We start from the raw sequence: 9,904 nt of genomic DNA on the forward strand, positions 1-9,904 counted from the left end.
TCAGTAATCCGGAATTCGCGTTCCTCTATAAGGGAAGCTTGCATAATTGCCACCAAATCGTCATCTTGGGTGTGACTACCGTGGCGTGATCGTTTATGCACAATTGGAAAGGCAGGTGATATTGTAGATGGTGACGAAGACCTTACAGGAATACCGCCTTCAGCATCATCACCTTCGTCAGCATCTCTTGGACTGTTTGATTGGTTATTTTCTTCTACCCTCATATCTTCCGCAGATCCATTTCCATCCAAATCACTGCAGTCTCCATCTCCTAAATCTCCCCTTGACGTCATATCTTGCCTAAGCTTCTTTGCACGCAGTACTGAAGCAGGGATTCTCGGGTCTCCTGTTGGGGCTTTTTTCCTGTAAAGAATCGCAAACTTGCGGCGCAGCGAGTCCGTACTCCGATTCTTGTCTGGGTATCGTGTCTTGTGAATGCGGGTGACTGCATCCCACTCATCCCCTCCCACTGGCAAGTGTTCCTCTAGAATGTTTAAAAAGCGTTCCAGTTCTTGTTCTGTGAATGAAGCCCCACGCCCAGCACCATTTGATGTCCTTTTTCTTGCGGCATGAGTACGTTTCTGAACACCTCTAAGAACGCTTAAACGGCGCCGAGAAGCCTCCAGCGAGTAGCAAGCAGGTGAAGGGGGGGATCTTGACAAGAAGAAAGCGGTGGACTGCGCGCGGGTAGAGAGACCGGCTGGATACTTTCATCGTCTGTCTCACGTGTTGACGGAGATGCATGGCCGTAGCCGTAAACATTACGGCCTTGGCGCACGGTAGGAGGGGTTGTTGCTGGGACGAAGGAGCCGTCGGCTTGGGGACAAATATCGGGTGCCGGCTCCTCGTCGGAGTCGGCAACATGAGCCATGTAGACGTTGGGCTGCGGGGTTGGACAGCGGCTGATACGACGGAGGGAAAGTGTGGAGGGAGGCCAGATCGAAATAGGAATGAGGTTGCCGAGGGGTGGGATGGGTTGATCGGACAGATCGCAGAGAAATATTTGAGCACATGGTATGATATAGGGTGGTATAGGTGGGTGCGGATGTGCGTTTGTGTCTGTGCACAAACAATTACATCGGGAGGGGAACGAAGAGCAAATCGGCGGTTTGTGTATGCACAAACAACTCCGACTCAATCAAAATCGGCGGATTTGCGCATACACAAAATGTGTTTTTATGTTTTTCGGAGTCGCCCATTGGTTGCTTTTTAATGGAGAAAGAGTTATTTGAAACTATAGGACAACGTCTGCTGAAACATTCAGAAAGCACGCGAAATTAGTAGCAATTCATCAAATGAATGGAATTGGGAATAGGGTTCAGAAAATGCGACTAAGATGCAAAATAGAGGAAGTAGAGTCATTTTGTCAGCGAAAAAAGGAGTCCAATTTCCGAAAGTATCATATTAACCTACTTATCCCAACCAGCAAGATATGCGGAAATGAAGGAAAATCGTGTCCTATTCTTGGGACTGACAGGTCATTCCTCGTTAAGATGCGACGCGAAGAAGAACGTACTCGACTCTTGTGGATATAGTGAATACAGTAATGCTTCTCATCGCTTGAGAACCGACGGAATTTCCTCAACACATAACAGGCGCTCGCCCTCTCGACTATTGCCTACTCAAGCAAGGACAAGGACGGTGATATTTAGCTGTTGGGAATATTGTGAATTGCCCTCTCACGACCTCGACGCCAGCCCCGATTCGTACCATGGCACACGGCTAACTCGAACAATGTCATGATGAGCGGCAATGAACGGCATCAACGCAACTGCCCTTGATCGACTGGATGCAATTTATCTGTAATACGCAGACATCGCGAAAGTTATAGAGCAAAAACTGGCACTAGCTTGAAACCTCTTGCTTCGCTGACCCCATTCCCCAAATCTCCATTTGAGGTGCCCCTGCCTAACCGCCACCCCTGCCTAACCGCCAGGTTGCGTGTCAGACGTCAGATTAGCGCCTCCGCCAGATGTTCAAATTTGAGACATGCAAATCTTCCAGATACGTGCGACGAGAAACCATTGAGCAGAGAGATAATACGCTGCCAAAATCTAAATCTATCCATATCAACGATGTTTTCTGCCTCAATAATGATGTCATTGTCCTGTGCCGAAAAGAAGATAGCCCCCCTTGCCAAGGCCCGACACTACGGCGCTTTCAAAGGGCTTTCAGTTCAAACCCCTTTACCTCATACAAAAAAGCCGTGTCTCTAGTAAGGCTAACTTTCTAGGGTGTGTATGAGGTGAGCGCGAGAGAGGGAATAACCCAATGACCAAAGTGGTTTTCTGCAAGGGTTTACAGTGAGCAAAGAGCAGGGATCACAGCGGAGCGCTCGTCGTGCTTTCGGACACGAAGATATCCAAACATCTTTTAAAGACTTATTTTCTGCGGGTTATGAGATGCAAACATGATGAAAACGATGCAAGGCTGCGTTTCCTTCTTTCAGTGGGCGTTAGGGCTGAAAATCAGTGGTGAAAGTAGCTCAACTGTATCATCACACATGCGACATGTGGAAAGAAGATATAATGCATTGTCACCCGACAGCACACCGTGATCTGCGGCGAGTTGCATTTGGAGTATGGATAGCGGTTAAGGAAAATGGGGGGTTTTTGGAATCGCGAGATGCACTGCCAGGCACTGCGGAGGATGGTTTGCAGATTGGGTAACGCAGAGGGGCTGGTGAGACAGGGACGTAGTTTTGGAAGCAGGGCATTCCCAGGTAATGGGTACTGTAGTGTAACAAAGTAACAGGACGGGAACGTGAGGGGAGGAAGTGGGGACTTTTGAAGAAACAGGGGGCACTGAGCAAGGGTAGGCGGTGTGCGATAGACACAGGAAGGGATCTATCTAGGGTTGATTTCAGCGGAGATGGGAAGGGAGAGAACCCTGGTGTCGGTGGCTGTCAAAAAGACTTTTCGTCGATGCTGTATAGAGTCAGGCATGCACGGGGTGGGGACTGGGTATCTCGAGACTAGGACATGGGATGCGGGCGTGTCCTTGGCGAACAGTGCGGTACAGTATCCCTGTACAGTATCAGGGATCTACTAACTCTGGCAACAGTGCATTGATGCATTGAATGGGGGCAGCGCGGGGTGCTGAGCGTGCGTAAAGGCTCACCACATTGTGGACATGAAAGGCAGTGTCCTACGTCATACTGTTGTAGACGGGAAAGTGTAAAGTTACGCGGTTGGCGACAAAGGTGAATGTCGCAGACAGGGTCCTGATGAGGTGTAGGAGTAGAACAACAGAAGATGATTGGTCTAGAGCACACGCGGATGTTGGAGGAATATGACACCAAGGGTAGTTTTCACAGCAAAGAAGAACATAATAAAAATCTGATGCAAATCTGGTGGTGGTTCGCGATCGCGAATGCTATTCGTGCTTTCCTAAAAATGGAAACACTCATGGCTGCATATGCTGCATATGCAGCTGTGGTGCAAAATGGCACTGTGCAACGTACAGGTTGTATCCCGGCCAAATTCCCGCACTCTTTCATTCCCTCTCTCCTCTTACAGCACAGTACAACTACTGTACAAAATTGGCACCCATTCACAGTACCTTTTGAAGGGTACTTGTAACTCTCAGTAAAGCAAAATCACCTACTGTACCAGTTCTCCGTACTCACTCTTCCAAAAGACACAAATGGACGAGGTACGGCACGTACAATGGGTGCATCCAGGAAATATAATTGTAATAGTTAAGGTAAGGAAATCTAGGCGCAACACCTTACTTGCGCCTAGGGCGCAAAACAAACCTCAACTCGATGAAAACCTTACCACAACCCATCGCAAAATGCCCGTTTATGCAACTAGGATGAACCTGTCTGGGCCAAACTTGCCACATAGCCACGAAGAGGGTGCGCTCTTGCGATTCCCATGGGCTTCACACACCGAATTTCGCCTCAAGAGCTCCACGACCGACTAATCCTTCGTAAGTGCTCCATGAGCGACGTCGAAGTAGGGCTAAAGGGAGCCGAAAGAGCCGCTGCTCCAGTTGGTCGACAGCGTCAAGACTCAGTGTGGGCCATCTGTAAAGGAGAGGTGCCGGTGTTGTCGGACAGTGACAAAAAAATCGGACCTGCAAAAGAGTTTGAAAAAACATCTCCGACACGGGCCAAGGTGCACCGCCGGCCCCGTAACGGCGCCAGATAGTGCGCCGTATCTCAGAACGACGTGGTTGAAATTAAAGAAAAATATCTCAATCGATTGCTCACAGCTTTCTACATATAGGAGTGTAAGAACCCCAGCATACAAAACAGGCGGACTTTTCTATCTTTTTAATTTGCTTAGATGTCCGATCTTAGTGCTCAGTTGGGGCGCAAAAGTGTCCGCGCGCTTCAATCTCACTTCTCTTGTGTGTCTGTGGTTGTTTTCGCGAAGTCCCAGTGGACGACAGGCTGAGAGTGTTCCCGTCGCGAAACATAAAAAATGGTGATTGCTTGACAATTACAATTACTTTTTCCTTTGGGTCATTTGTGAATCTCGGGGTGACAGGTGCGGCTTTTTATTAGATTTTACCTTGATCTTTCGATGGGGCGCCTTTTCGCGTTTTGCGAAGAAGTCGACCCCTTTATTCAATGTTCCTCTTTTCAATCCTAACACTGTCAAGCGTAGCTGAGGGACTATCTATGAGAGGAACATGACGGACATCCGTGCTAGCCGTACTGTTTAGTCCCGTTATGGCTTCCAGCTAGGAAGTCTTTGTGATATATCGCAAATACAATTACGATCCTTATCGATCTATCCAGGCTCACAAAATACCACGAGCTAAATATCCAACTAGAGCCATCTGCTCTATTCTGACACTCCCCCACGAGTTGATTTTGGGATGACATGGATCGCTTTTCGTTGGTTGTTGAAAGCAGAACCCACAAGCGGTTTTGTGAATGCATCTGCCTTGTTCTCGAGTGATGGGGTGTACAATACTTTGATTGATTTGGCCTCTACAGCTTCCCTGACGAATGCATACCTAATTCCCACGTGCTTAACATTGCGTAATCCTTGAACTTCCGACGTCCAGGCATTCGTTCCCAAATTGTCTTGATTCACAACTGTCGACCCGTGGGGTGTCAAGTCCAACTGAATAAGTACCCTTCTACACCAGTTCACATCTCTAACACATTCCGAAAGGGCGTAGAATTCCGCTTCCGCAGTTGAGCTAGCAACGGAGGGCTGCAGTTTTGACGTCCAGAGAACGGGGTTTCCACCAATGGTGAGAACAATTCCAGATCGAGATCTGCGCTTGTCTTGGTCTCTTGCCCAGTCAGCGTCGCTCCAAGCCTCAAGTTGGTTTCCAGACCCAGCTCGGAACTGTAGCCCATACTCAGTTGTGCCCTTTAGATACCTCAGAACATGCTTCATAGCATTCCAATGCCTTGGTGCTGGTGCGGATTGAAACTTTCCCAACATCGACACAACAGTAGCCAGATCCGGTCTCGTGCGCGTGCTCAAATACAATAGGGCCCCTAGTATGCTGTTGTATGGAATAAACTGCATTTCATATTCCTCCTTCGGCGTCAACGGGATTATCTTCTCGTACAAAATATGAGAAAAGGGAAGTGGGGAAGCTACTGGCTTACATTCTGACATTCGTGCTTTTGAGAGAAGTTTCTGGATAAGTGGCCTTTGATTCATGATTATCCCGTCTTTGTCGTCACTTTCAATGGAAACACCAAGAAAGTGAGTTAATTGGCCAAGGTCTGTGACATTGAAGTGCCTTTTTAGCGCTTCTTTCACCCACGTTATCAGAACTTCATTCCCAAAGAGGCCAAGATCGTCAACGTACACTAGTAGAATAACTCTTTTCTTTCCCTTGTTCAACAAAAATAGACATTCACTGCACGTCATTGTGCGGAACCCGAGATTTTTCAGTGTAGAGCGAAGTGTACTGTACCACAGCTTGGGAGCTTGTCGAAGCCCATACAGTGACCTCAACAATTTCACAACCCTTCCATTCGCTTCTGAAACACCATCAATCTGCGGTAGGCGTAGCCAAATGCGATCTGATTCCGGTAGGTGAGCATAGAGGAAAGCACCTTTAATGTCTACCTGCTGACGACACCATCCAAAATTGGCGCAAAGTGAAAGCAAGATTCTCACCAAATTGAAACAAGCAACCGGAGCATACCTTGTCTCATAGGCATTCTCATCGACGGTTTGCAAGTTTCCTCGCGCCACTAGTCGTGCTTTGAACCTAGCAGGTCTTCCTGATTGATCCCGCTTGAGCTTCAGGATGATGCCTGATGGGAGTGCCCGTGACGGAGGGTCAGGAGCTTCGTCATAAGCACTTGACTCAACAACTGTGTCGAATTCCTCCTGAATTGCTGTCTTCCAGTGATTGGCTTCTGGTGAGGCCAAGGCTTTTTTCAGGCTGGGCTCATCATCAGTGCTAACTGTATCTGTAATAGCTCGGTTTGCCCTTGATCGTAAATGAAAACCGTGAGTGACAACTGGCGTGTCATCAACCACTCCATGGGTTGAAGGTACTGCTGGTATGTGCAGCAATAAGTCCTGATCGTGTTGGTGGTTGTCCAATACATTCACACTTCTCTGACCTTGTTCATCTGTGCTTACATCCGCTGATGTTCCATCTTCGACAATGTTGGAAGTTGGTCCAATATCAGATTGCAATTCATCACATGAGTCACTGGTTGATGTACTCGATGTATTGCACGAATGATTGCCACCTCTTGTTTCACTCTCATCGAACTGATCATCTAAGACAGTTTCCATGCTTCCATTTGGTTGGCCACTCAAGAGCGACATTCCAGGAAATTCATTCTCAAGGAACTTGACGTGTTTGGTCACCACAATTTTGTCAGTAGTGAGAACTCTGTACAAACCGCCACTCATGTGTCCAAGGTTGACCCCCTCCCTCAAACGAGACTCGAATTTGTTCAATTTGTTCGTGACCCTTTGCACGAGAGCTCTGCAACCAAAAGGGCGCATGTGCTTGGCATACGGAGGGTTAGATTTAAAAAGCTTCACATAAGGCGATTCCTGAGTAGAGGAGTGAATCATGATATTTCTTGCTTGACTCACATGGCGAATTGCATCATTCCAGTAGTCCAAAGAAAGATTAGACTCAACTAGGCAAGTTCGGGCTAGAGAAAGCAGTGTACCATGAGTACGCTCTACCAAACCATTAGAGGATGGAGTGTATGGGGTAGATGTTGTGACTTCTACACCCTCATTTGCGAAAAACTTCTTGGCTTTGGTGAATTCTGACCCGCCATCCGTATGCAAAGACTTGAGGCGGTCTCCAGTTTGGCGCTCAAAACGCTTCATGAAATCCAAAAGTTTCTCAGATGCCTCACTTTTCTGTTCTAGGAAAGAAACATCAGCGTACCTCGACATTTCATCAATAATGACAAGGAAGTACTCAAAACCGTCGTGAGATCTTGGTTTGAATTTACCAACGACATCAGCATGAATGTAGCCAGGGGTCTTTGCTTTGGTCAGGCTTCCACGGAAGAAACGGCGAAACTTGCCCTTCATACATGGATCACATGCGCTCTCGCCCACTCGTGGGGCAGCCAAGACTCCAGTATCAATCAAATTCTGAATGTGGTTTGCGCTTCCCATGTGCCCAAGCCTAGAATGCCATATCTTCACACCTTCTGAGTCCGAATCACATACTTGATCTGGGAAGGATCCTTCCCCGGTGCGTTCCGAATCTGCTGCATCGGGCCCCTTAACAAGCATTTTCAAATCAACAATGCTTTCACTGTCTGACTCACATTCGGAGGTGTCTGATTCCTCCGACTCGCACTGTGATTCATCTTCGTCATCACTTAGAAGATCGGAGATGTCCTCATCACTTGACGTATCAATTTCGGATTCTTCGTCCATGTCCACTGATGCTAGGTGGCTTCGTATGACCGTTCTCATGGCCCTGGGAATGCAATTCTGAGGCTGCTCTTGGGGGCGACTGCACATTCGATCGTTAGTCGGAATATAAAATAGACCATCATTAGCCTTGAAAGCTGTACCGAGGACACGGAGTCTATCCTCAATATCCATAATGACTGCCTTCTTTGGCAAAAACAAAACACAAAGACCTTTCGCCGTCAACGCAGGTATAGACAACAGGTTCATTGCCAGATCTGGAGCAGCCAAAGTCTCTGTGAGCTCAACTTCCGTCTCATTGTCTGAAGATGCCCATATGACACGGCGCGACCCCCGATAGTTTGCAGAGATTTCTGAGTCATCACCGAGGGAGATCGGCACGTCACACGCAACTTTGTTATCAAGAGTTGAGACATCGTTAGTCATGTGCGTAGTTGTTCCAGAGTCCAACATCATAACAGAGCCACGTGCAGATTTTGACACGAGAGCCTTAGCCACAGCTGCTCTCTTCTTCTTGGTTTTAGATTTATCGTATGCAGCTTGTGTGGCTTTCTCCGTTGTTGACATTCCATCTTTGCCTCCATTCCTAGAAGATTCCAGTCGATTTCTAGGATTCTTGGGGTTCAGCCAGCACTTGTCGATGGCATGGCCTTTCTTCTTGCACAGATCGCAGTGCATATGAGACGGTGTAGCACGTTCGTGGTGACTATGCTTTAATTTGAAAGCATTTTGCTCTTCCAGAAGCCTTGATGACACCTTCTCCCATGTCATGGATTCATCCGATAACGTCTTAACTGCTGCTGTAACTGCAGATAGCTCAGGCGCCTGAATAGATGAAATCAATAAAGCAATAGACAACTCATCAGGGATACGAGTATTCATTCCGTCAAGCTGCTCGAGTACGGCGGCCATCTGATCAATATGACTTCCCATGTTCTTTCTTATATTGTCATATCTCAGATTGATCAACTCGGTCATCTTTGAAACTCGCGTAGCTGCAGACTTTGAGTCATACCGCTCGTCCAACCTTCTTAGCATCTCATTTGGCTGACCAATACAGGACCTGACTACCCGGAGTGCTTTGTCAGAGAGAGCCGCAACCATCATGTTGCTAGCCTTCTTCTGGTTCGTTTCAAAAGTGCTCTTCAGCGTAGCATCGGTGTGGGAGTTCGAACTCCACAATACATCTTCGATACCTCTGCAGTCACAAGCGGCGGAAATCCTGGTTCTCCACAACCTGTAGTCATCTTTTTCATCGAGCGGCTTAATCCGAATTCTTTCCGTAGAGTCCGTCATATTGAAAGCGAAATCTGAGATCCGGTTACAAGCTCGTATGCAGTCGAAAGTGGCGTAAGAGGTTTTCTCTGTCTTTGTTGATCGACCCAGAAATACACAGTTCTAACGTCTGTGACCCATAACCTATTAGATTTTACCTTGATCTTTCGATGGGGCGCCTTCTCGCGTTTTGCGAAGAAGTCGACCCCTTTATTCAATGTTCCTCTTTTCAATCCTAACACTGTCAAGCGTAGCTGAGGGACTATCTATGAGAGGAACATGACGGACATCCGTGCTAGCCGTACTGTTTAGTCCCGTTATGGCTTCCAGCTAGGAAGTCTTTGTGATATATCGCAAATACAATTACGATCCTTATCGATCTATCCAGGCTCACAAAATACCACGAGCTAAATATCCAACTAGAGCCATCTGCTCTATTCTGACACTCCCCCACGAGTTGATTTTGGGATGACATGGATCGCTTTTCGTTGGTTGTTGAAAGCAGAACCCACAAGCGGTTTTGTGAATGCATCTGCCTTGTTCTCGAGTGATGGGGTGTACAATACTTTGATTGATTTGGCCTCTACAGCTTCCCTGACGAATGCATACCTAATTCCCACGTGCTTAACATTTCGTAATCCTTGAACTTCCGACGTCCAGGCATTCGTTCCCAAATTGTCTTGATTCACAACTGTCGACCCGTGGGGTGTCAAGTCCAACTGAATAAGTACCCTTCTACACCAGTTCACATCTCTAACACATTCCGAAAGGGCGTAGAA

This window comes from Chondrus crispus, genomic scaffold (genome assembly GCF_000350225.1).
Source record: "Chondrus crispus Stackhouse genomic scaffold, scaffold_367, whole genome shotgun sequence".
NCBI classification, from domain to species: domain Eukaryota; phylum Rhodophyta; class Florideophyceae; order Gigartinales; family Gigartinaceae; genus Chondrus; species Chondrus crispus.